Genomic DNA, 25,467 nt, shown 5'->3' on the forward strand with positions numbered 1-25,467 from the left:
ATATATACACAAATGGCTGAATTTCACTCAGCCATAAGGAATAATGACACGTGGTTTGAAGGTAAATGGATGTAACTGGAGGACATCATGATAAGTGAAGTTAGCCAGGTTCAGAAAGACAGAGTGCATGTTTTCTCTCATATGTGGAAGATAGATCCAAAGATAAACATATACACAAAAACAAGCATGATCATATACAAACTCATATGTAGAACATGTTTGTAATAGTGGAACTACTCTTGAACTCGGGGAAGGAAGGAAAGGAAAAAAGAATGATAGAGCATCAACAATATTGTAACATAAGATCTGTGAATGTAGAGAATATAAGAATACGTATTGAAAGCTGTTGAAAAATGGGGGGGCGTAGGTAAAGGGGTAAGGAGGAGCAATGGAAGTGGCTGAATGGACCAAAGTAAAGTATACTTACAGCGGGGACACATTGAGAAACCCCTTTGAACATCAACTTGAATATTAGTAACAAAAGAAAGAACTGTAAAATAGGTACAGTGAGGGGGTATAATGGTTGAAGGAGTTCATATACTTATATGAAATAGAACAAAGAAACCTCCTGCAACAGCTTTAAGTGGGGCAAGAAGGGGGTCGAAGGAGAGAGACAAAAGGGGTGATCTAACCAACGTACAATATAAGCCTAATCAGAATTGTCACAATGAATCTCCCCGTACAACAAATACATCCTAATGAAAAATTAAAATAAAAAAATAAGGCAACTAAAACACAGACACGCCCCAGTGGGAGGGGTCAGGAAGCTCCCTGGAGGTGTGTCAGTAAGCCCAGAGGCAGCACATGGGAGTGGAGACAGCCAGCCTGAGACGGAGTCCTGCAGATCTGGGAGCAGGTGTCTGCTCTACTGCTTACGTTGGGCCCTGGGAAGCTCAACCTGCACTGGAGCTGCTCTGAGCTAGCTGCAAACCAGGGGGGTGGTCACAGTGGTGCTTCCAAGCCAGCAGCCCAGCATCCTAAGGGACTTGGGGTTAAGAAGATGAGATGTAGAGACAGGTGGGGGCACATTATTGACATTCTACTAGTGGGGAAGGTGAACATGTGCTGAGTTCCTCAGATGTTCAGGTTCTGTAGCTAAGGCTTCATTGACAGATGAAAGAAACCGAGGCCCAAGAAGCGTTGGATGTCATATTAACAAGCTTGGACTTGATCTCAAGAGCTATGGAGATCTTAAGGATGTAAGAGAGTATGAAAGTCTAAGAGTTCTGGAGCAAGATGGCCTGGATTCAAATTCTGTCTCCAGCCCTTCCTCTATGGCCTTAGCAAGTGACACAGCCTCTCTGAACTGCAGTTTTCACACCATCAAAACAAGACTAATAACAGCATTTCTCACAGGGGTTGTGATGGGTCTTTAATGAGTTATTACATGGAGGTTGCCCAGCTGGAAGCTTCCTGTACCCTGACCCCATGTCATCCCATCTCTGAGCCCCTGCTTCATTCCACAGAGAGCTCACAGGCCCTTATAGGACCTTGGCTGGACTCTACTCAGGCAGGAAGGGGTGGACAGATGGACACGATGGGAAGAACCCCATGGGAAACCCAGACAGGCAAAGGCATCACAGCTATTATTTTCCTTATGGCTGTTGTTTTTTTTTTTTTTTTTTTTTTTTTTGTGGTACTGGCGTTTGAAATCAGGGACTTGCCAAGCAGGTGCTCTACCACTTGAACCACTCCACCAGCCCTTTTTTCTGTGTTATGTATTGGGTATTTTTGAGATAGGGTCTTACTTTTTTGCCCTGGCTGGCCTCAAACCATGATCTTCCTGCTATCTGCCTCCTCCTGAGTAGCTAGGATTGCAGACATGAGCCACCAGCAGCACAAAGCTGTAGCTATCATTTTTCAAGCTTCAACTTCCAAGTCTCAGGCACTTCCTAAGCACCCAGCATGTGCAAGGACTGAAGATAAAGAAACAAGAAACTCCCTAGATCCAGAAACTCCATCAAGAAAAACAGGAAAGTTTGCCAACATAAAAATATTTGTAGTGTCACTTATCAAAAGCCATCATAAGTAAAATAAAAGGCAAGAGATAAATATTTGTTATGAAAAGGATTAATATACTCAATATATAAAGAGTCCTTATGAATGAACAAGAATAAAAGGAGAGTGGGAATAAGCAGAGAGGTGGGGCTGGGCTCCCCACTGAGGATCACACAACTCACAATGTCTCAGGAACATCCAAACCTCAGAGTCCCAATGAGCCAGTACTGTACAATGCCTTTCTCTGCCTTCCAGAACTTACTACATCCTTCACAGTCAAAGATTGCCTCCTCCATGAAGCCTCCCAAGGTTTTCCTGGCTCCTCTGCTGCTCTCCTGAGTACCCTCAGCATGCTTTGTCAGTTCTGAACCTGAGGACCTGGCCTCTGCTCATTGCATCAGAATGTTACAGGTAGGTTGGGCAAATACCTTTGACAGAGGAGGAAAAAGGCATAGAGAAGAACCCTACCCTGGTCACCAGCCTGTGAGCTACACAGCAGGACCTACCATCCTGGTGTTCTGCCTCTGGCCCCTCTGTGCTCCTGCCCCACCTCCCCAGAGTGAGCCTCCAGTCAGCCTGCTCCCAACACAGGAAAGGCCCCAGCTCAGGGCCACATTTTGTCCCCAATGACCTGGGCCCCTGAAGCCTGCAGGTCTGGGGCCTTGGCCCTGTAACCCAACCACTCTGCTTCTGGAACACAGCGCCAGGTGTTTTCTTCACTTCCTTTTCTCCCTGCCCGTTTTATAAATCTGGCCTTATTTCAGGAACAATTTCCACTGCAGGAGTCTGAGTTGGGAGACGAGGAGTTCAGGAAGAGAGGGCTGCTTCCGGGGAGCCGCCACCCCCAAGGCCCACCTCATAACTCAGAAAGCCTAGGAAGGCCCAGGGCAGGCACAGCTTCACTGGTCCTCACTCAGCAGCGCCCATGAGTCTCTGTGGCTCACAGACACAGTGCCCAGCCTATGTTCCCACAGAGCAAACAGACAAAAACACACCGGGAAGAGAATGCAAGTAATGCCAGACACAGGTGGGGACCGTTCCAGAGCTTGGGAAGATGTCTCTGGGGAGATGGCATTTGAGAATGAAGAGAAAGCATGGAAACAGAGTTTCCATGGATGTGGGACCACCAGACAGAGACTCTGAGGCTGAGTGATGGCTCAGTGTGTTCAAGGAGCCCGGGAGGGCAGCAGGCTAGAGCCAAGCATGCCAGGAAGAGGGGATGGGGGCAGGAGCAGGGACAGCACAGAGCACAGCAGGATGAGACAATGGCTCAGATACAGAGCACAGAGCACAGCAGGACAGTCAATGCCAGCTGGGTGACAGGAGCAGTTGGCCTCCTCCTCTGCAGTGATGGTAACAGTCCATGTCCCAGGGATGGCTCCCTTGCCACATGCTAACTCCCTGCCCAAGGCCCTTTCTTCCCCATTCTTGCTCAAACTCTTATTCCAATTCCCCACCCCTTTATGCTTCCCTCTGCCCCCAACCAGACCATACTGGAACCAGACGTTCTGAGTCTCCCCAACACGCCAGGGGCCACCTGAAGGTGGGGCATAATTCTGATCAGCCTGAGAGACTCCAGCATGAGGCAGGCTCCCGAGGGAGGCAGAGGGAGTTGGGAACCAGGCTTCTGCCACTATAGCCCAAGAGTGCCCTTGAAGCCTGCATCAAAGATGGCAGGCAGGGCTGCAGCCTGTCCCAAGATTGTTCCTTGCCATGGGACCTTCTCTGTCACTGCCCACCCTGGCCTCAGTTTCTCCACCTGTCAAATGAAAGGCCCCTCAGGGTCTAGTTCATCTTGCCACAGTGAGGAGGCCATGGCCTGGGGACTCTCCACAACCCTCCCTATCACTTGCTCACAGCAGGGTGGCCCCTATCCACCCTCCTACCCCTAGAGCCCTGATTGAGGGCAGGAAATGTCAGCTTCCTGCCAGCCCAGCAGGGGGCTCCAGACTGAGCCTATGGGTAGTAAGGGTCTTCTGCACGCCACCTACTAGGAGGTTCACAGACTGGGCTTGGGCATTTTACCCCCCAGCCAGGTGGGCGGCCTGGGATGCAGTTGATTCCTGACCCCTTCTGCCCCACCATGGCTGGGAAACTAAAGCACAGGACACCTGTCTTGGTCCTCAGACCCCAAGAGAGCAGCCCAAGAAGACAGGCAAAGGGGCCATGTAGGGTGAGAGCGGGTTCTATGGTCCTTGCCACAATGAGTGTGGTCCAGGAGGTACAAGGATGTAATCCAGGTATTAAATAAATATTACAAGAGGACACTCTTCAGCCTCTGGCAGTAGGCCCTACAGACCAGGCTAAAAACCAAAATGGAGTCACTTACGCTAAAGTTCCATATCACCAACATGAACTCAACTGTTTCTCTGACCTTTCAAAAAATCAGGAGAAATGAGAGCTGGCAACCCAATTTCCCAAACAGGCCAGTCTGAACCAGTATGACAGCGAAGTTCCCTCTGTCTTCATCCTTCCACCATCAAGGTTATCTAGTCACCTAATGCTGACTACTTGCTTATTTGCCTAGTTTCTGTCTCCTTATCCTCTTTACAAGAAAAACCACTTTGAAAGGATCCATGGCTTTCAGTTTCTCATTTCCCCAGCCTTTTTCTGTAAATAAAACCAATCTCTTCTTGGCTCACTGGAACACTTATTTTATGTTATAGAATGAAGTACTGCCTGATCTAGAATCAAAAATAAAGCCAATTAAGATCTTTAAACTAAATTATTGTAATTTATCTTTTGACAGACCTAGTGACCAACTAAGGGACTTCAAAGACATGATAACTTCCAAGAGCCCTTGAAGAATGCAGAAGAGATGCCATAACCCTTATAGGTCCCCAGTCTTCATCACAGGGCCCCAGGGTTATAGGTAGTCTGTTAACTTAAGGCTCAAAGAGGTACCTCAGCTTCCCCCAACCTCTCTGTAGTTCAATGGACAGAGCAGCCCCACCTGCCCCAGCTCCCCCCAGCCACCTCAGCCAGACAACCACTAGGGCTGCACCTGTGTCTGCCCTGCCTCAAGTGCAGCTGGTGTTCGAGCCTGTGCCAGGTCCCGACATTGAAAGGCGTTCCTCAGGCAGCAGCCTGCTAATTAATATATCACACATTTGAAGATACTGTTTTGATAAGTAGCTCCACATTGCTGGATCCCTAGATGGGTTGTCCTAGGTGGGTTCTCTCATGCATGGAAAAATGTCGCTCTGAGAAAGTGAATGTCAAAGGCACCCAGAGCACGAACAGCTCAGCTCACTGTTACAGGAAGGAGAGGGCTGGGCCCCAGCCAGGTCAGGACCAGGCCTCATCTGTGAAACAGCAGGGCAGCCCAGGTCCCTCATCCATCATTCGTTAGCTCGCTCTTTCATCTGTTCATTTTGCAAATGTCCTTTTTTGAGCATTAGCACCGTGAAGGTGTAACATGAACAGGGTGGTCAGGCAGGTGATCTGCCTCTTGGTGCTACTCACAAACAGAGGGAGATGAACATTCCAGAACAAAATGAGTAACACAGAAGAAAGATATGGGCTGCAGGAGGTGCCACTTGGCCACCCAGGGGGGCGCAATTCAGGACTGGTGGGAGAGAGCCAGAGCTTGAGGCAGGAAGCAGGGCTTCAGGCTGAGAATGCAGCCAGGGCAAAGGTCTTGAGGCCAGGATGAGCTGCAGAGTCTGAGACAGAGTGAGGAGGAGGTGGGAAGGAGTGCAGCTCAGAGGCCTAGGTAGGACCAGCCTGGAGCTTCACCCTTACCCCCAAGTTGCCTCTGGACGCAGGACCCAACTTTGGTCTCTGAGGTCAAATTCTTAGTAGCTGGGGCTTGGGAGTCCTTCCTGGGCTGGGGACCCAACCAGGACATGAAAATGGGAAAATTTCTGGTAGGCAGAGAAGGGTATCAATAGCATCAGCATTCCAGGTATTACTTGCTCCAGTCCTGTTTATGGGCCCCACTTCAAAATAAGAAGACTGGGGTACTACACAGCTCAAGGCTGGTGAGTGGGTTCCCTGAGGCTATTCTTACACCACAGCCAATAAACTGGTTCTATGCACATTCTGTGCATCAGGGATGGCTGACCTTGTGACCCATACTTCCTCCATTCATGCTTTTCTTCCTTTTAACAAAGGTAAGAAACTGGGGCTCAGAGGGGGGGAGGGCCAAGCCCAGAGCTGCACAGTCCATGGCAGAGCAAGGGTAGGAATTCAGAATCTCCAGAGCCATAGGAACAGACTCAGATATTAGCACTAAAATCAGTCTCCAACAGGAATCTCAACCACAGGCCTGGCTCAGGACCACCCCCTACAGAGAGCCTTCTCTGACTATGTGGCCCCCATTCCTTGGGTGGCAGCTAAGTGGTGTTATAAGGAGACAGGGGCTGCCAAGAGCCTGAGCTAGCAGGGCAGGACCTGGTGTCTACACCCTGCTGCTCCACCACCCACCCGCTTCCCGCCCCCACTCCCCGAACCGCTCAACCCCCCATCCTGTGTGACTTTGAGCTACTGTCCCTCTGTGAGCTTGGCCCTATAAAGATAAGATCAATTTGAAGGAACAGGGCTATGACTGTGCCCTGAGAGCCCCCAGCAAAAGCTTCCATCTGCCTAGCTCAGGAAGGAAGGCAGAAGCTTTTATTCTGTACCTATTGTATGCACCTCTCAACAACCTGGGAGATGCCTCCTGAAACTCCTGGCTCCAAGAGGAAGAAACAGCTCCAGCGCCCAGCAGCACAGTCAGCACAAGGCTGGAGGCCAGGCATCCAGAGAGGCCACCAGGGTGTGTGGCCAGATCCTGCTGGTGAGGCTCTGCAGGGTGTAAACATGAATGGAGCTACTCCTCCTCTAGCCTCATGTCAGCGCCATCAGCAAGTTGCACTGCCGGGGCTATGGATGCTTCCTACTACTTGTGCTGGCTTTCCATCCGCTCTGGCTTGCCCTGTGTCCACCTCTAAGACACAATGTATATGATTAGTTCTTGCCTCAGTTACCACATCTATAAAACGGGCCCTGACAGAGTTGTTGGGGGATTAATAACATTGTTCTGTACTAAGTATGCAGGACAGGGTCCAACATACAGTAGACTACGCACATACACCAGCTCTCACCACCGCTGCTGTGTGTGGCACCCTTGCTAACAGTGGATACATGGGTATGCATGTACATCCTGGAGTATGGCACGGGCTCTTCCAGGCCTTTCCTGAGGAACAGGCCTTGGGTCAAGAACTTAGAAGCAGGAAGTTTATTTGGAAGGTGACCCCGAGAAGCACATGTAGGGGACATGACACAGGAAAGTACACACACTATGAGTAAGCCACCCATAGTGCCCCAAAAGCAAGGAAACCCCTTGGAGGAACCCCAGGATGCTACAGAGTGGCAAGGGCTGCAGTCTGGCCTAGTATCAGACACTGTCAGTGGCCAGGACCTGTGGGGTGGGCATGTCCTTCCCACAGCTGTACATGCAGGTGGCTCCAGTGCCAGAGGCAGCACTGGGCAGAGCCTCGGGCAGGTAGAAGCATGCAGCCTGATCAGAGCATGGTGGGCCAACAGCTCTCGTCTCCCACACATCCACGTGTCTGCACATGCAGTCACACACCACACACATGCAGTCTACCTGCTTGTGCATCCATGTGCACACAGAAGAGACCTGTGCCTTCTTAGATGGGAGGTTTGTACAAGCACACATGGTGCTATGTACCTGGAGGGGTTGTGCATGTCTGCTCTCCCACACATGTCCACAGACATACATGCACACACACTGGTGTTCAGGACTATGCATGCAGGGTGTGTACACACACCGGAGTCCCTAACCCAACCCTGGTAATGCTGCAGGGTAGCGAAGATGGTCTGGTCACCTTGGCAACGGGGCAGGAACTGGCTAGTCTGGGACAGCCTTGGTTCAAAAGAAGAAAAAAAACACACACACACCACTGAACACAAAGAGGCTAGATGAAGAAAAGAAGCTGGGAGGGGGTGAGGCTCACCCCAGCTGGGCTCACTGCCCTTGACCCTTCCCAACCTGCCCATCCCTCCAGCTGAGGGTGCTGGAATCCAGGCTCAGGAGGAGGCCTGGGTCAAGTGGAGCTGGCTGAGTCCCCAGGGGCTGGGTCCTTTCAGAGACTTGGGGAGCACAGGGGACAGTCAGCAGGGACGAGTGCCCTGAGGGGGAGGGCAATGCAGCTCCCAGCACCACTGAGTCCCAGAAACAGGGATCCCAGACACCAGGCACTCTGCAAACCCAGGCATGCTGGGCCACGCCCGCACAAAAGTCACTCTTTCTAGACAATAAGCACACTAATTGCACATGCTGCCTGTGGCCAGTACATTAGCCCAGATCATGTGGTGGTTTATTCACGAGCTCCAGTCTCCCTCTTGTCCCCACGGCCAGCTCATAGCCTCAGTTGCCTTTGCCAGGCAGGGAGGGGAGAAAAGAGGAGGAGGGAGGAGGAAGGGCCCAACCCACAGACGCTTTCCTATCCGTGCTAGAAAACATTGCATGCTATTTATATTCCATCAGACAAGAGTGCTCGGGATGAAACCTCCAGCGGTCCGCTCCCCGCAGGCAGCGGGAGCTGCAACCCCCACTCGGGCGGTGGCTGGGAAGTGGACTGGCTCTCAGGCCAGAGAGGCTGCACTTCCTGCGCTCTCTATGGTGGCCCTTGCTTGAGGGCTTGCGGATGAACTTCGATCACATTTACATGGACTTTACCTTGACCACCAACCTGTGTCCGGAGGAAGCCCTACAGGGGGAACTCAGCAATCAGCCTCATGTGACAGATGAAGAAAGTGGCACTCAGTGAGGTCACGTGATTCACCCAAGGCTACACAGCCTGTAAGAGGCAGGGATGGGCGACAAACCCAGGCAGGTGGTTGCAGAGCCTGTGCCTTTAATGCCACAGCATTTGGCCTCCATAAGTTACCCCCAGAGCAGTCTTATGGGAAAGGCACCGTTATAAATTTTACAGATGAGGAAGCTGAGGCTCAGAGAGCTAGAGACTTGCCTGGGGTCACACAGCTACCAGGAATAGAAGTCAGACATGTGACCTTGACAGTGTGCTCCCATGCAAAAACTGAATGGCCCCTCCCTGAACTGTAACCCCTGGCCAGAGCCTTCCAAACACCTGCCTATATAAGTCTAGGGAGCGGCTCCCACAGGGAAGTAAAAATGGTTTGGGGTAGTCAGTCCCCACTGTTGCCTGAGCTACAGGCAAGTGAGGACCCCCTCCCCTGCAGGGACGACTGCCCGGACACCCAGCCCACCTATCAGATGCTGCATGGATGCCCAGCTTGGCTAGCTCTGTGACTCCAGGGACCAGTTGTCAGGGCAGTGTGAAGGATCCTCAAGTCACAGCACCAGACTCTTATCACCATCCTGAGAGAAAGGGCCCTTTGCCTCCGCTAGAAGAGCCCCTGAACATCAACACTGGCCTAGGGGAGTCTGGGGCCCCATGTCCATCTGCAGGTCACTCTGTAACCACTGGCTTCTGACAGTTCTGGTAAGAACTGAGCTGCTCGAAAGCTGACCCCTACCTGGGCAGGTCTCCCAGGGCCTCAGTGTCCTCATCTGTAAGGTGGGAGATGAAAGTCCCTCCAATGCTGAAGTGGCCAGGAAGAACTGGCCCCTGCACAGGGCCCGGGTTCAACTACCACCCAGCAGTGGCAGTTACAGCCTTCATGCACACTGTTGTCATAAGGGGAGGCAATGTGCCCTACTGGTTCTAGGACAGCCAGCTCCACAACTCCCTAATTATGTAATCTCAGTTCCCAACCACTCCTCTCTGAGCCTCAGTTTCCCTGCCTGTCAAATGAGCTCTGGCCTCATTAAGCCCTTCCACCCTATTCAGACTCCACACCAGGATGACTGACACCTCTGAATGAGCCCCAACCCCGTCCACCTTTTAGGAATGCAGAGTGGCCACCAGGCCAGGTCAGAAAGGAATTCACATACAGCAGGGCTGTGGTCCAGCTGAGAAGCCAGGGGACAACCAGTGCAGGCTGCAGAGACCAAGAGGCCCAGAGGACTTTCACTATACAGCAGGACAAGGTGGGCCACACTGTGGATCAGCACTGGTCACTTTCTGCCCTCGGCTTAACCCCAAACACCCCATCTCCGGGCCAATATACAATCTCTGCCTGAGCTCTGCCACTTGGCCACAGCGAGATTTGGGCAGGGTGCATCACCTTTCCAGCCTCAGTTTCCCTATCTGTAACAAATGGCAATGAAACACGATTGTTGTGAGGATCAGTGAGTTCACAAAGAGCTTAGAGCCATGCCTGACACAGAGAAATACCATGACATCATCCCAATGTTCGTTTCTGTGCAGGAACAGGGGACAAGGCCTAAGAGCTGCAAAGAAAGCAAACGGACATTTTTCCAATGGCTTCCCCTTCAGCAACACTGAGCTCTGGCAGCCCCCACCTCCAAGCCTTTGCCCAGGCCATCCCCAGCCCAAGATGCCCACAGCTTGGTCACACTAGGCAGTCACTGTCTTCACCCACCCCACCCCCATCCTTCTGTTGAGCCTCTCTGGTCCTGACTCTTTGGAATCACCGTGTCACCCAAGGTGGGGTGGGCACAGAGTGTGCGCCCATGTCTGTCTACAGAACAATAATCGACAGTGAGAGCCTGCATTTATTGAGTACTTACTAAGTGTCAGACCCTATCCCAATACTACACCTGGATTTTCTCACCTAAGCCTCAAGACAGCCCTGCATAATTTTACATATGAGAAAACTGAGGCATGAGGAGGTGGCTTTCAAACACTGGAGACTTCAGGAGGCCTTCAGCCTGGACCCCTTCTCTACTCCAACATACCCTCTTTTGCCCCAGCTCAGTCAGTGGGACAGACAGGCTGGCACTACTGCACTGCAATGGGGATGGAGTCTTCAGCCCTGAGCTTAGAGAAGCCATGCTCTGGGCACCATGGATCCAAATGAGTGGCCCTAGGAGGATGGTCCCAGCCTTATGCCATGGGACAGGCATTTGCCCCATTGCTCAGGGTGGGAGCTGGTGAGAGACCCATGAGATGGAATTGTGCATTCCAGACCTGTGTAGTCTGATCTGTAGAATGAACCCGGGAGTGGAGGGCACTGAATGAGGTCGGCCCAGTGACTGGCACAGAACAGTGCTCAGCAATGAACTGTGGGAAAATGAGGTGGTACACACCAGCCTCCTCCTCAGGCCTCCACCTGCAAAGGGGCATCACAAGATCAATGTGCAACAGAAAGTGCTGGGTCTGTGAGCAAGAGTGAAGAGACACTGAGGCAGAGGGAAGAGCCTGAGCAAAGGGGAGGAATAGCAGAGGCTGCATGTGACAGGATGAGTCGAAGTGCATAGGAGGCCAGGGCAGGCTGAGGCCAAATGAGGGGTGAGGCCGTGTACAAAATGAGGCCATGTGTGCAATGAGGCTGAGTATGGGGGAGGCTGTGTGTGGAGCGAGGCCATGTGCAGGTTGAGGTCAAGTGCAAGGGGAGGCTAAGTATGAGGTGAGGTTGTGAGGGGCAGGACAGAGTTAAACAGGGCCAGCCTTGGGGGACAGACGTTTTAGGGCCCTGAAGCTGGGCTGAGGGCTGAATTGTTCAATCATGGCTCAGACAGCACCACGACCCCAGAAAATCCCTTAAGCTTCTCAGCCTCTGTGTCCTCCTCTGTACAACAGGGACACAAGAGCCCCACACCTTCAGGGCTTACATGGAAGTGATGCATCATCTCTCATGAACTTATAGATAGGACAAGCTTCAGCTCAATGCACCTTCCCGAGTCCCAGAAGCTGTGTTGCCCCTAGTGACTACATCAGGGGCAGAGGTGAGCTGGAGAACCTGGGAGTTAGGGACAGCAGATGTACTCTTGCAGGACACATGGACTTCAGACTCCAGCCCAGGTCTTGGAAAAGCAGCAGTTCTGGGTCTTCCCAGGAGGGTAGGAGTCACTGAAGGTTGGAATACAGACCCCAGGGCACTGATGGGCCACCAGGTCCCTCATGTACCTGGACGCACACACCTCCCCACCTATGTCTATACAGCATAGGGCTGGCCCTGCCTGTGAAGCTCAGACAAACGCACACAACAAAGGCTACTCTTCTGTGCTACCCACCACACCATCAGGCCTTCCACCTGTCTCTACTGTCCATATCCATCCACACTGCCCAACATCTACCGTCTGCCATGTGGACAGCCTGCCTTCGTCTACACTGCCTGCCACAGCCCCATCTTCTGAATCCACTTGACTGGGCTCTAATGTCTCAGGATGCTAGGTTAGACAGGAATCTGTGAAACCAAGACACAGCCCAGCAGCAGCACCCCCAGAGTAAGGGGAGCCAGGTGGCTTGGAACATCTCCAAATTCAGCCACTGGGGGGCTCCTGCTGGCCCTCAGGGCTGACAGGCTGATTAGAGGGTGGGGGATCAGCTGGGCTGCGCCCCCTGCCTGGAGCAGCTGCAGCTGGAGGTAGAGCACAGAGGGAGGCAGCCTTGTGGGGGCCACTGTCAATCTGCTGTCTCCTCCTTGGCATCCCATCTCAGCAGCCCAAGTGCCCTTCCCCGAGAAGACCCAGCCAAAGGACTGGACACTACCCACACCCACATCCATGACCCCCAAGTGAACACATGTTGAGCACCAAGTACGCCAGGCCTGCAGGAACCCCTGGACACACAACACCATTGCAACCTTGCATGAGCAGCTTATTCCTGATGCCACCTTGGACCCTGAGGCTGAGGAGAACTCTGCCCGTGCCCAGGGAAGAGAGAGAAGGAAGCTGCCTCAGGTGGGACCACCCATGCTCCCAGCACTGGGCACAAGTCATGCTAGGTCATTGCAGCCACAGCCCAGGCGGGGAGACTGGGATTCCTGTGCCACTTTTCAGATGAGAAGCCCAAACCTACAGCAGCAGAGCAGTTGACAGCCCACAGCTGGGAGCCACCTGCCAACCAGGGGCCCCTAGGCTCTGGCCTCCATGCCCACTAACCAGTGCGGGCTCTGCCCAAAGAGGACCATGAACATCTTATGAAGCCTCTTCAGCACACACAGCAACTCCAGCATCCATGGAAGGCACAGGCTTGGGAAGGTTGGAGCCAGTTCTGACCCCAGGAGAGCTGTCACATGAGGGCAGGTAAGGCCTCGACTAAAGATGACCCCAGGGCTGGAGGAGGGATGATGCAGGCCCAGGGGAAGGAAGGTAGACTGAAGAGTCCTGAACACCAGACTGAAGATGGAGGGAGGTGGTATAAGGCCAGAGAGCTGGACACCAGACTGGGGACACCAAGGGGTCACCAAGTAGGGTAAAGATAGAGTTACCTTCACCTTGTAGAGGACAGTGTAACCCTGTCCTGAATATTTTCAGAGGCATCACAGGGGTGAAGACTAAGAGAAGTTGGGGAGAGCAAAGGGAACCTCTGCAGGTCTGCAGAGGGACAGGGTGCAGGCTGGAGGGGGTCAAGAGAGCATGTGTCCAAGCTGGGAGGCCTCTCCAAAAGACAGATCCCAATTGCAACAGCCTGTGCAGTTCTCCTGGGTACAGCAAGCAAATTAGAAACAGGTGTTCAAACAAAGCCATGCACACAGACATCTATACAGCCTTGGTCCCACTAGCCAAAGGTGGAAACAGCCCTGGCATACATTGGCTGATGAATGGACAAAGCCCATTGGTCTGTCTAGGCAAGGGGATCTTATCTGGCCGTGAAAACGAAGGATGCTCTAATCCATGCAACGACATGGGCAAAATCTTGCAACAGGATTCTGAGTGAAGGAAGTCAGGCAGCAAGGCCATGCTGCAGCATTCCACATTAGGCAAATCTCGAGACACTTGGATGCTATAGGATCTGCAGGGAGGAATGGGGACAGGCTTGCTTTGGGAGCAAGAAAAATGTATGAGAACTAGGTAGCTCTGTAACTACACAACATTAAGGATGCACTTGATGCTCCTGAATTGTCCACTTTGAAATGGCTCATTTTGTATTATGTGAATTTCATCTCAAAAAAATTGGGAGAGAGGAGACACATGAAGGAGTTTTGAGCCCAACCTTGGCCTAACAGCTCCCAGCATTCACCAGAGCCACAGCCACTCATGGACTTGGGATTGGGAAAGACATGCTCATGGTTGTAAGAAAATAATTCTAGAAATGCTGCCACGTAACTCTCCCCCACCCTTCTCCATCCTCTCTGCCCTTCCTGGTCCAGCACTGTCCCCCTGGGGCCTCTCCTGGCCCCTCAGCCCTCAGATGTCCTCCTCTCCTTCCCTGATCCCACGCAGCACTCTACTCAGATGGAGTTCATGGTCAGTCTCCCCTTGGCATGTAAGCTGCCTGGGACAGGTCTGTTTTGTCCCCTGGAATGTCCTGAGGCCATGAGGAGAAGTGCCAGTCCCAGTTAGCTTTCAGTAGTCACCTTCAGAAGTAATTCATTCCTGACTAGAATCTAGAGAAGAGTCCAATGAAGAGAAGCAGTCTGGATACAGCAATGGGCTTGGGTATGTGAGAGGCAACAGGACCCTATGGATAGAGGGATGGCAGTCCATCCTCAGGAGAGGGAAGGGCTGGAGCCACAAGGTGGGCAGCTGTGGTAGGAGCCATTCCTCAACTTTATCAGAAAGAGGTGGACACACTGAGGAAGAGTCCAGGAACTGGAGGCAGGTGAGGGGACACTATAGGGGCTTTGTGTCCTTTGACTCTTGCTCCCAGCAAGTCCCAGGGGTTCAAGAGGCAGGTGGGTGAGGGTCTCTCTGCCTGTAGCCCAGGATGGCTCTGAAAGGCTCTCTAAGGACTCTCCTGGGATAGATGCTTGCACTGGAGTCACAGCATTCCCTGCGAGGCCAGGATCCAGAGCCACTCACCTGCTCAGCACCGACCCTTGCAGAGGCTTCTACTCAGTCACGGGGATCTGTGAGCACAGCTGCTTCCCCACAGGACTGAGAATCAGATGAATGAATGAATGAATGAATGGCCTACAACTCAAGTGTCTCCCATCACATTCCAGAGCGTATTTCCACAATATTTACAGACAGATCCACATCCGCACAGCCTGGGAGCTCAGCTATGAGGCTCTTGGAACATGGGGTAGGTCCCACCCTGAAAGCTTGCATAGGGCCTTGGCCTCAACCATTCCCCTGCAGGAGCCTCCTAGTCCAGAACATCTCAAGCGATGATCTGTCTGTCTTCTAGCCTGGTCTACAGAAAGAACAAGGCCAAGCAGAGCACAGTGGCTCACACCTGTAATCCCAGCTCCTCAGGAGGTGAAAATCGAAAGGATCACAATTTGAGGCCGGCATATGCAAAAAGTTAGCAAGACCCCATCTCAACCAATAAAAAGTTGGGTGTGGTGACAAGTGTACCTGTCATCCCAGCTACTCAGGAAGCATACATAGGAGGACCTTGGTCTAAGCCAGCCCAGTCAAAAATGTCAGATCCCATTTGAAAAATTACTAAAGCAAAAAGGGCTGGGAGCATGACTCAGGTGGTAGAGTATTTGCCTGCCAAGCATGAAGCCTTGAGTTCAACCCCCCAGTACTGCTAACAAATGAGAGAGAAACCAATCACATTCGGAGGCTGGGGTCACAGGGGATGGAAGGCCTTCGGTCACTCAGGATAAGTGTCAGCTCTACCAGCCTCCCCCTTTCTCAAAGCCTATTTCTCTACCTATAAAATGGTCCCTCTGCCATCTAGAATTCCAAAATAGTCCTAAGGCCTGGTGTGGCACATGTCCAGCACAATCATAATATAAAAGTTGGGGGAGTTAGCCCCATTTCTCAAAGTGGAGAAGTAAGGCTCAGACAGGTGATGCTGCTAGCCTCAAGTCACAAGCAAAGTGGGTGAGGGACAGCCCCACTTAAATCTGGGCTGACCTGGCTCACACCCAGAACTGCCACTTCAAAGCAGAGATGTTTCCCAGACAAGACTTCTCTTGGGATGGATCCCGGGCCAGGGGACCTCTGACCCTCAGGGGAGAGCCCAGAGGCCTGCAGCACCCTTCAAGAAACTGAGGCTTCTCCTGAGGTCTGTGCTGACATCCAGATTGGCCACTTCCCTCCCCAGCAACCTCATCTCTCAAGCCTTGCTCCTCTCTAGCTGGGACATTTTGAGAACTAAATGAGATAATATTCGGGAAAGCTCTGAGCACAGCATCTGGCACCAGCAGCCCCTGGTAAACAGTCGGTGCCAAGTCTCACAGATACATCATGCCACTTCCTGAAAAACACAAGCACCCAGTGACACTGTAGCCTGCTGAATTCACCACCAGGCCATGTGTCATGCTGGAGCCCCCAAAACATCCTGACAGTGGCCTGTAGCCCAGACAGGGTGCAAGAATACCCAGCATCAGGCCCGGGCACCAATACACCGCATCTCCAGGGGGACATGCCTAGCTGATGGCCAAGGGAGGGGGTGGAGGCAGAGAGACCAGCAGGAGGGAAACCCAACCTCTCCCTCCCATGATGAGGAGCTTTTGGGGAAATCCAGATGCTGTAGACCCCACCCTAAGGCTCTAGGCACGCAGAGATGCTGGGAGACAGGCAGGATACGGTGTGTCCTCACTGTGCCTTGCTTTCAGAATCTATGAAGGGGTGAAGCCACTCTGCTCCTGGGGTCAGCCGTGAAGATGCAGTGGAGTGAGAAAAGACATGCCTGAGACAGGAGCAAGCCACTCGACTTCCTGAAGAACCTAAGCGGGCAGGAGGACAATCCAAAAATACCAGGAAAGCAGCTCCACGGAGGCTGTTGAACCAAGAGAAGCACAGATCCTTTCTCACTGCTAGGATTGGTGAGGTCAGCAAATGGTGTGGTGGACCTGAAGCACACACAAACCCACCAGCACAACCCTGTGGTAGGCTCTCAAAGTCACAAAAGCACAGCACCCTCCTCCCAAACCTGCTGGGGTCATTTCCAGAGCCTTCTGTTTGTACAGCCCAGGCACAAGATCCTGAGAATCCAGCTTTCCAGCAGCACTATGTGACAGTCACAGACTGGACAGAGACCTAGAAGTGAGTGCATCCAAGTGAGCAGGTTAACTACACAGATATTCAGCCTCTCGCAGGAAACACCAGTCAGATTTCAAAAACATTTTGCTGATTGCTATAATCATAAAAAGAGTCATCTCCCACACCTTCCCATGTCCCAGGGCTGCGTGTGAATTCTGATTGCTCAAAACAGCCCCTACAGGGGAAGGACCATTACTATGTCCTTGCCTCAGACTAGAAAATGGAGAGGCACAGAGAAGCTATGTCATCTGCCCAAGGACACACAGATGGTAAATAGCAGACACCAAAAGAATGGAACCCCAGTGCTATGTGTCTCCTCAGAACTTTGCCAAAAAAGTACATCTTTCTTTTTTTTTAAGATTTTCTTTTTCTAGTGCTGGGGATGGAGCCCAGGGCCTCACACATTCTAAGCAAGTGCTCTACCATTGAGCTACACCTCTAGCCCTACATTTTCCTTAAAGAAGAAAAAGTCAAGCCAGGTGCCATGCATGTACATGTAATAAGCTACTCAAAAGGTAGGAGGATCCCAAGTTGGAGGCCCAGCCTGGGCTACATAGTGAGACCCTGTCCCCCAAAAAAATCAAGATACAGGGTGGTGTTTCCAGGTAGACCATGTACAGTAGGTTAAATGAAGCCTCCCCCATAAAAAGGATCTGTCCACCAGGAAAATTGTGGACGTGACCTTACTTAGGCATGTGTTCCTAATATAAATCAGGGTCTAGAGATGAGATCAGCCTGGATTTAGGTGGTGGATCCTAATAAGAGAAGAGAGAAGACAAAAGAAGTCCATGTGATAACAAAGGCAGAGATTGGAGCAATGCACCTGCAAGCCAAGGAATGCCAGGATTGCTAGCAGCCACCAGAAGCCAGGAGAGGCTCAGTGCAATTCTCCCTCAGAGTCTCTGCCAGGAACCAGCCCTGATGGCACCCTGATTCCAGACATGTCGTCCAGAACTAGGAGACAATTAATTTGTAAAGATGGAGCATGCCCAATCCTCAAATCCAAAACCTGAATACTTCAAACTCTAAAATATTTTAAACGCTGACGTGACACCATAGGTAGCAAATTTCATACCACAACCCTTTGTTTCATGTACAAAATTATTGGATATAATGCATGACTTGCCTTCAGGCTCTGTGTATAAGGTATAGATAAAACTTAAGGGGATTTCATGTTTAGACTTGGGTCCTATTTCCAAGATATTTCATTATGCATATGCAAATATTCTAAAATCTAAAAAAAAAATCTAAAATCCAAAACACTTAGTTTGGATAAGGGATGTTCAACTTGTACTGCTTTAAACACCCCACATGGTGGTTGTCTGTGACAGCAGCCATGAGTAACAAGTACAAGGTCTCACACTCCCTGCTGTCCCTGCCTCTGCTTATCTTCCTGGACCTAGTCAACAGTTCTTCCAGCCTCCTACCCCCTGGCTCCTTCACACCCCAGACACAACATTGGGTGCATGGATTCCTTCAATCCATTTCTCTAGTGCTCCCATTTCACTAGCAAGACTCCAAGGCACAGAGCTCTTTCACCCATTTCCCTGTCTTCTTGATCTCCCTGTCTATCAGTACTCCATATGGGGTGTCCTTGCAAACTTGGTCTGAGGCCACTGAGTCAGAACAGGACAGAGCCTTTTCACCAGGCCCTGGAGCTGCAGGACCAAGGCCTCTGCAGTGGGGTCAGGGCCAAGACCTCCGAGTGGCTGAGGCTCTGCTGGCCAGGCCCAGGCTAACTCACATCCAGCAGAGGAAAGGAAGAATGTTGTGGGGTGTCCTCTGTCACACAGCCCCTGTGGGAGTTGGGGTGCTGGGCCACCCCAGGGTTGCAGCAGCAGCTCCTGGGAATGTTCCCTCTAGTGATCCTCAAGGCCCAGGGAGGGAGCTGGCTGCTCTGACTCAGCAGGTGTTGCTGACAGCTTGAGACCCAGCAGGTGAGGTGTTGGCATGGCCAAGCCTCCGGCTGCACAGTAGAAGAGGAGCAAGGAGAAGAGGAAGCTGTCCTGCTGGTCCTGCCCTGCCCTGCACTGCCCTGACCACAGAGCCAAAGCACAGAACGAGAGAATGAACACCCTGATGGAGGGTGGATTTAGTGCCCATTTCATAAATGAGGAAACTGAGGCTTGGAGAACAATGGTCATCATCACCTCTCCCAAAATTAGGATATCAGATCCTCCTAAATAGGAATATGGTGGGGGGGAGGGCTAAGTAAGTGGTGGGCACTGATAGGCAGAGCATCAGATGAGCAAGCATGGTCCTGCCCCTATCTAAAGACTATGATGTAGCCAGAGTTCCTGCCTCTGGGGATGGGGGAACAATCAAGGAAAACGGTGAAAGAGAAGCAGGTACCCCTAGGAGAAGTGGTGGGCTCCTCCCCTTTGGTATCTAAGTGAGGCTCCCTCTGCCCTAAGAGGGAGCTGAGCTCACCCCAAGATCTTGCAGCCCCAAGGGAACCTGACCAGGGGTCAAGGGCTTGAGTGCAGCAGGGCACTTACTCTGCAGGGGCTGAGGGTTACTGGGGGAGATTAATAACCACAGATTCCTAGGCTCCACCAGGCCCTCTGAACCAGAATTCTGGGGATGAAGCCTGGGGATTGGAAGAAGGAGGTAACCAGGCAAAGACTCAGCGCCTCTGCAGGTGCTAAGATTCTCCAGAACTGCAATCCCAGATTCTCTGTCTCAATGTGGCTAAAACTTTAAAAAGAACCCATGATACGTGAACTTCAGTGACTGTGTGCATTCAAAGACTCTACAGCTAAGATTCTAGGACCCACAGACTTGGTGACTCAGCCCTCAACCCATGCCCAAAGGACACAGAACAAGAGCCCTGGCTCCAGCAACTACTGGAGCACCACATGGCCAGGCTCTTGGCACAAAGAACACACAGCATGGATGGAAAGGATGGAGGAAGAAGGAAGACTACAGATGTTAACATGCTTCCATATCTACATTCACATATTCACATTTGCACAAGTGCTAAGAAAATCCAGAAAGTTCTCAAATAATGGTCACTTCAAGACCATACAGACTTTGAGAGGAGGAGACAGGGTTTTAGGAGAGGACTCACTTTCCACCTCACAACTACCATGAGTGTGCAACACTCTTATAATTAAAGATTGCAACAATTAATAAAGGACTATGCTGAAGCCTGGTCCCCTCCTGTGCTTGTTTACTTGTCTATTTTGTCCACCCCACCCACTGAGATGCTAGCCTCACGAGGGCCAGGGTGGGGAGATCTGTGCACAATCATGACCTCAGCACAGGGTGAAACCCACGCACATGCCCAACAGCTAGCTATTTGCTGGAAGCACGAATGATGCTTAAATTTGACATCCTCGGGGCCTGCATCTTGAGTATTTAACAAGTCAAAAACTCTAAGATTCTCTGAGAAGGGAAGAGATAGAAAAAAAAAAGATGTCCAGGTCTAGGCATGAAGGTAGCATGTCCCCTTGAGTTTGCAATGCCCTGGTCCAGCTAAGGCCTGGACCTCTAGTAAGCCCCACTTTTGAGCACCCCCACCTGGCCCAGGGGATGCCTAGAGCCCCATATGCCCACCATGACTGTGCCCTCCATGTGACCTCACCAGGTCTCCACCCCTCACTGGGCCATGCCAAGCCCCTGAGGCCCTCCATGGCTTCTACAGGCTTGAGCAGAAGGCTGGCCTTGGACTGGAACCAGGAGACCAGAGGCGGAGGTCAGGGCAGGGGGGTAGCGCGGCTGCTGCCACCCAGAACAGCAGCTGCTGGCAGCGATTTATTTTTGCTTTAAGTGCTGGAGAATTGCAGGGCTGGAGCCGCCAGCTTGGGGGGCCTGAGCTGCAGCTGGAAGGAGGGAGAGGTAGGCAGGGGTGAGGGCATGCCTCCAGCCTGGGCCCTGCAGTTCTCCCTTGACCTCTCTTGCCCTGTCCTCTCAGCCTCTCCATCACACATAACCCAGCACTCCTGGCCTCCACACTCCCCCCAGCCTCCTGCCAAGTTTCCAAATAGCTGCGCAGGCTGCAGAGGACAGAGGGTCCCTACCTTCCTTCTAAAGAATTGTGCAACCTTGGGCTGTGCTGTCCTTCTCAGGTCTCAGAGTGCCCACTCCCTCAATGGGGGTGTCATATCACCGTCCACGGGATACCACTCAGGATGGGGGCAGAGATGCCAAGGGCTCTGGTTCTTGGTAACCTGGTCCCTCCTCGACCCCCAGGTGAGCCCCAGGAGCCAGCACCCTGCATCTGCACTGGCTGAGCTGAGCTGAGCAGGGACTGAGGCCTGGCCAGTACCCTAACTGCTCAGGTACCAGAGATGCTGCAATCCCTGTTGTCCCAGAGGCCATGAGGACAACCAGAGAAGGGGAGGAGCTGTGCTCAGCCACACACAGGCCATGAGAAGACACTAAGTTCTCTTCATAACTGGAAAACTGCTCACACTGATCATTGTACATTTTTAAAAATTAAAAAAATGTATAAAACCTGGGTGTTGTGATGACTGAAAAGGGGAATTAAAATATACTGACCCAAAACACAAGCAGCCAGTGGGAATCTGAAGAGGCTTCACAGGACAGGAAATAGAGACCCCCACCGAGCCCCACCTCCTAATTCCAAGAGTTCTGCAGAGAGCTGAGAGGCTGCCTGCCTGGGCCTCAGTGTGCACACATCTACAACAGTAATGGCATACCCCCTTGCAGAGTCAGGGTGGGGACATCTAGAGTTGGAAGTGTGCCAAGTGCCAGGGCCAGACTCAGACTCACAGCAGGCAAGAGCACAGATGTAGAGTTCAGCCCAGAGAAGGGACCTGACATAAACTCTAAATTCTCCTCCCCCAGTCATAGGGAGGGTAGGTCAAAGGCTCAAAGAAAAGCTCCACAATGCTGGGACAGTGCTGGCACCCTTCTGAGGTTCAATACTGTCACCTGCAGAATAGACTGTGAGTCTAGCTATCAGAGCTTCTGATCATGCACTGTGTCAGGCATCAGGCATGGCTGAAACTTCCCATTTATGCCCCATGTATTTACTGAGCACCTACTAAACACTGGCTACTGCTGCAGGCCCTGGAGACACAGCTGTGAAGCACAAGGTCAAAACTCTGCACTCAAAGAGTTTATATCCCAAGGGGAGGCAGACAGTAAATAAGGCCAATAAAATACATTGTAGTAGATTGCATTCAAGTCCATAGAGAAAAGTAGAGCAAGAGAGAGGGTATATGAGGGCAAGGAACACTGTTTTGTGCAGCAGAGTCAAGAAGGCTGCAGGGAGGAGGTGGCATTTGGGCAACACCTGAAGGTGGTGAAGGAGGGGCCACATAGCAATCTGGAAAAGAGTGGTCTAGGCAGAGGAAGCGACATATGCCAAGGTCCTGAGGTAGGAACAGGCCTGATCTGTTGAAGGCACAGCAGGGAAGTCAGGAGGGGTGGCTGTAGAAGAGAAAGAGAGAGAATAAGGCCGGGCTAGAACTGTGGGAGAGTCCTGACACCTAGAGAGGGCCAAGTACATAGGAGGAGCTCAAGCAACAATGGCTTTGGTGGGAACCTCCACTTCATACCCTTTACTGCCCAAGGCCTGGAGTAGGGGCTAGGGAGGCTATGTCCACTGATTTTAGGAGCAGCAATCAGGCCCAGCCAAGGCAGAACTGCTTCCTGGGGCAGCCCAGCAAGGGGCTCCTATGCCTGTGCAAATGGAATCATGTCCAGGGCTGCAGGGCTGGAAGCTAATGAGAAGACCAGGCCCCTGTGGGGTCTCCAAGATCCCCACAGCCTCACAGTGCACTGCCTCTGGAGCTCCACTTCAGCAGCCAAGCAGGAAGACTTGAGCTGTTGGACATCAGAACGGGTGGGTGGAGGGAGAATGGGGGGAGCGTACAGAGCACATGCAGAGCAGGAGGCCAGCACCTGAAGCTGCCCCACTCTGGCCTGCTTCCCACACAGCCAAGAGGAGACGGGGCTGGAGTGATGGATTCCCAAGGCTCAAGCACCAAATGCTCGCATTCCTCCTTCATGGGCCCCCCATGCATGCCTCCATTTCTGCTGAGACCACTCTTCCTCGAGACACACGCAAAGGCTCCCACTCATTATATCCCCAACCTGGGTGTTCAGTAATTTCCCACTCTGGGCTTTAGTTCCACTTCCCAGATGAGAAACTGAGGCCAGAGAAGCAGCTGTGTAGTTTACACCACCTTCCTCCCTGGCACCATTTATCTGCCCTCAAATCTACTCACACAAGAGATCCACTTATCCACTTATCAGCCATTTATTAAGCGCTTCTGTATACCAGATGCTGCACAGTGGGTCTCTGGTTTCTCCACTCCAGAGCTCACACCCACCCAGCTTGTGTCACACACAAGGCTGTCACTGAGCCTCATGGAACATTCACTGAGCACCTGCTGCAGGCCAGGCCTTTGCTAGGTCCTGAGGATGCAGCTCTATGGCAGCTGGAATGGCAAGCAGACCCTAGGACCTGTGTAGAACCTGCCTCAGGGGTGGGGATGAAAGCCAGACTGACACACAAATGTTCTGGGACAGGGTGTCTGTGGACCAAGGGAGGGTGCCACCTAGGCAAGCCCAGGGCTCTGGGTCAGAGTTGCACAGGTTCCAGCCCCTCAGAACCTCCCAGCCTCCAGCCCTGTCTGTAGAATGGAACTAATGCAACCCTGTGCACTGGCAAGCCATTAGGAAATTAAATCAGCCAGCAGAGCCATGGGTCCTAAGCCAGGGCCCAGCCAGGGCTCTGCTCCTACCTCGGGCCCAGCTCCCCTGGAAAACCCACCTGCTCCTGCCTAGCCGCCACCCCCACCACCACAGTTCCTCTGAAGCCTCCAGCAGGTGCCCAGCCCTCGGCCCAGTTTCAGACAGCTTGCTTTTATCTGCAGCCATCCTCTGCACCGGCTCCCGTCACACTGCCAGCTCCCAAGCAGCCTGCCATGGGGTGAGTCCATGCCCACCACACCTTCCACGTGGCTAGCCAGCCTCCCCCTACTGCTGCCCACAAGCTGCCCCCTCCCAGCCTCTCCTCAGTGCCAGTCCATGGCAGGGTTCCAATGGCAGGCCACAGGGGAGGGGTAGGTGTGCCCATGTGTCACTCACATTAAAGCCCTGGCTGAGGCCCAGTCACAGGCACCAGCTGCACCTGTCAGAGGGAGTACCCCGCCCAGAGCCAAACTGGGGGCTAAGGTAACCACTGGATGAGTTCTGAGATGCATCAGTGCCTGGGGCTGACAAGGACTACGGAGGTTGCCGGGAGTAACGACGCAGTCATTTCCGCCCCAGCCATGTGCCAAGGCCTCCGGGTGCCATACTTGGTAGTGCCAACTGTAGCCCAGGGCACCAGAAGCCTGGCTAGGCCAGGTTGAAGAAACTGCCCACAGGCTGCACCAGCCCAGTGCTGCAGAGCTGCAGGGTGCTGCTGTCACCTGTAGTTCTTACTGTTATCGCTGCTGTCTTTATTATTATGCCACCCAGTGTTAACTGGTCCCGCCTGAGGCAGAATGGAGAGGGACACAGTAGACCCAGGGCAGGAAGGCAGGGCAGGAAGGCAGGGGGGGCAGCCCCCTGGCTTGGGGAAAGCTAGGCAAGATTTCAACCAGATCCCTTGACATGGCTTCAGGCACCTCCTCTTGCCAGTCCAGCTCAGCTCCCCAAACCCTCTCCACCAGGCAGGGGTCCCCACTTAGGCAGCCCAGTGGTCCTGTGGGATCTGACCTGGTAATTGGGTGTGGGGAGGGTCACAAGATGACCAAACTCAGGCCCTACTCCCTTCTCCAAAAGAAGGCTGGTCCCCTTCTAGACTGAGAGCAGACTCATGCTTGGCCCTCACCCAGGGAGGACTCTGCTGCTCACAACTGCCAGGCCTGTACCAAACCCAGTATTTGCAGAATGCCTACTGTATGTGTACAGCAGTGCTCTGGTGGAGAACAGGGTCCTTCCCTGTTGTCCAGAACACTGGAACCACCCTGCTTGTGCCCCAACTCCCTCCCCTTTACATCCTCTTCTCTCTCAGGGCCTTGGTTCCACCTGATGCAAGTCCTTCCAGGGTCCCCATCCCAGAGCTGCCAACCTTGGGCTCCCTGGCTGGTAGGACCGGCCACCTGAAAACCGCAACGTAGACTTTGCTGACAAGCCTCTTTGGGGGTCCCTGGCAGACAAAGAACTCTTCTCAGAATACAGAAGAACTCCTCAAAACGACCCCAAGTTTCTAGTACTTGTCTCTGTCTCCCCTTCCTGACCCTCGTCTGCCACATGAAGGCGGTCCAGGGCGGAGCTTGGTGAGGAGGGGAGGCAAACGTGCAGCCCAGCACAAGGTGAGGTTGGAGTCCCGGTCAGGTGCGACAGCAGCCAGGGAGCGGCCTTGCTGGCACCTCAGGGAGGGGACGAGGGGTAGGCCGGAGGCTAACGCCTTCTGGGTTCACACCTTCGAGGAGGCGGCTGCCGATTTCAGCGGCGTGTGGGCGCCTCGGCGCTCCTGGGAGACGGAGCCTGAGAACCGGGGTTCGGGGATGCGGATGTGGGGGCCAGGAGGTCTCCAGCGCTTTATTGTAAGACTTAGG

The 25,467-nt window shown here is 52.7% G+C and overlaps 1 protein-coding gene across 1 annotated transcript in view; it reads right to left on the reverse strand.

Moving 5' to 3' along the window:
- Positions 1 to 25,467, reverse strand: part of Kcnj12 (potassium inwardly rectifying channel subfamily J member 12) — a 46,217-nt gene that overhangs the window by 19,163 nt on the left and 1,587 nt on the right. The gene's annotated exons all lie outside the window — the stretch shown is intronic.

This window comes from Castor canadensis, chromosome 11, assembly GCF_047511655.1.
Source record: "Castor canadensis chromosome 11, mCasCan1.hap1v2, whole genome shotgun sequence".
In the NCBI taxonomy this organism is placed as follows: Eukaryota; Metazoa; Chordata; class Mammalia; order Rodentia; family Castoridae; genus Castor; species Castor canadensis.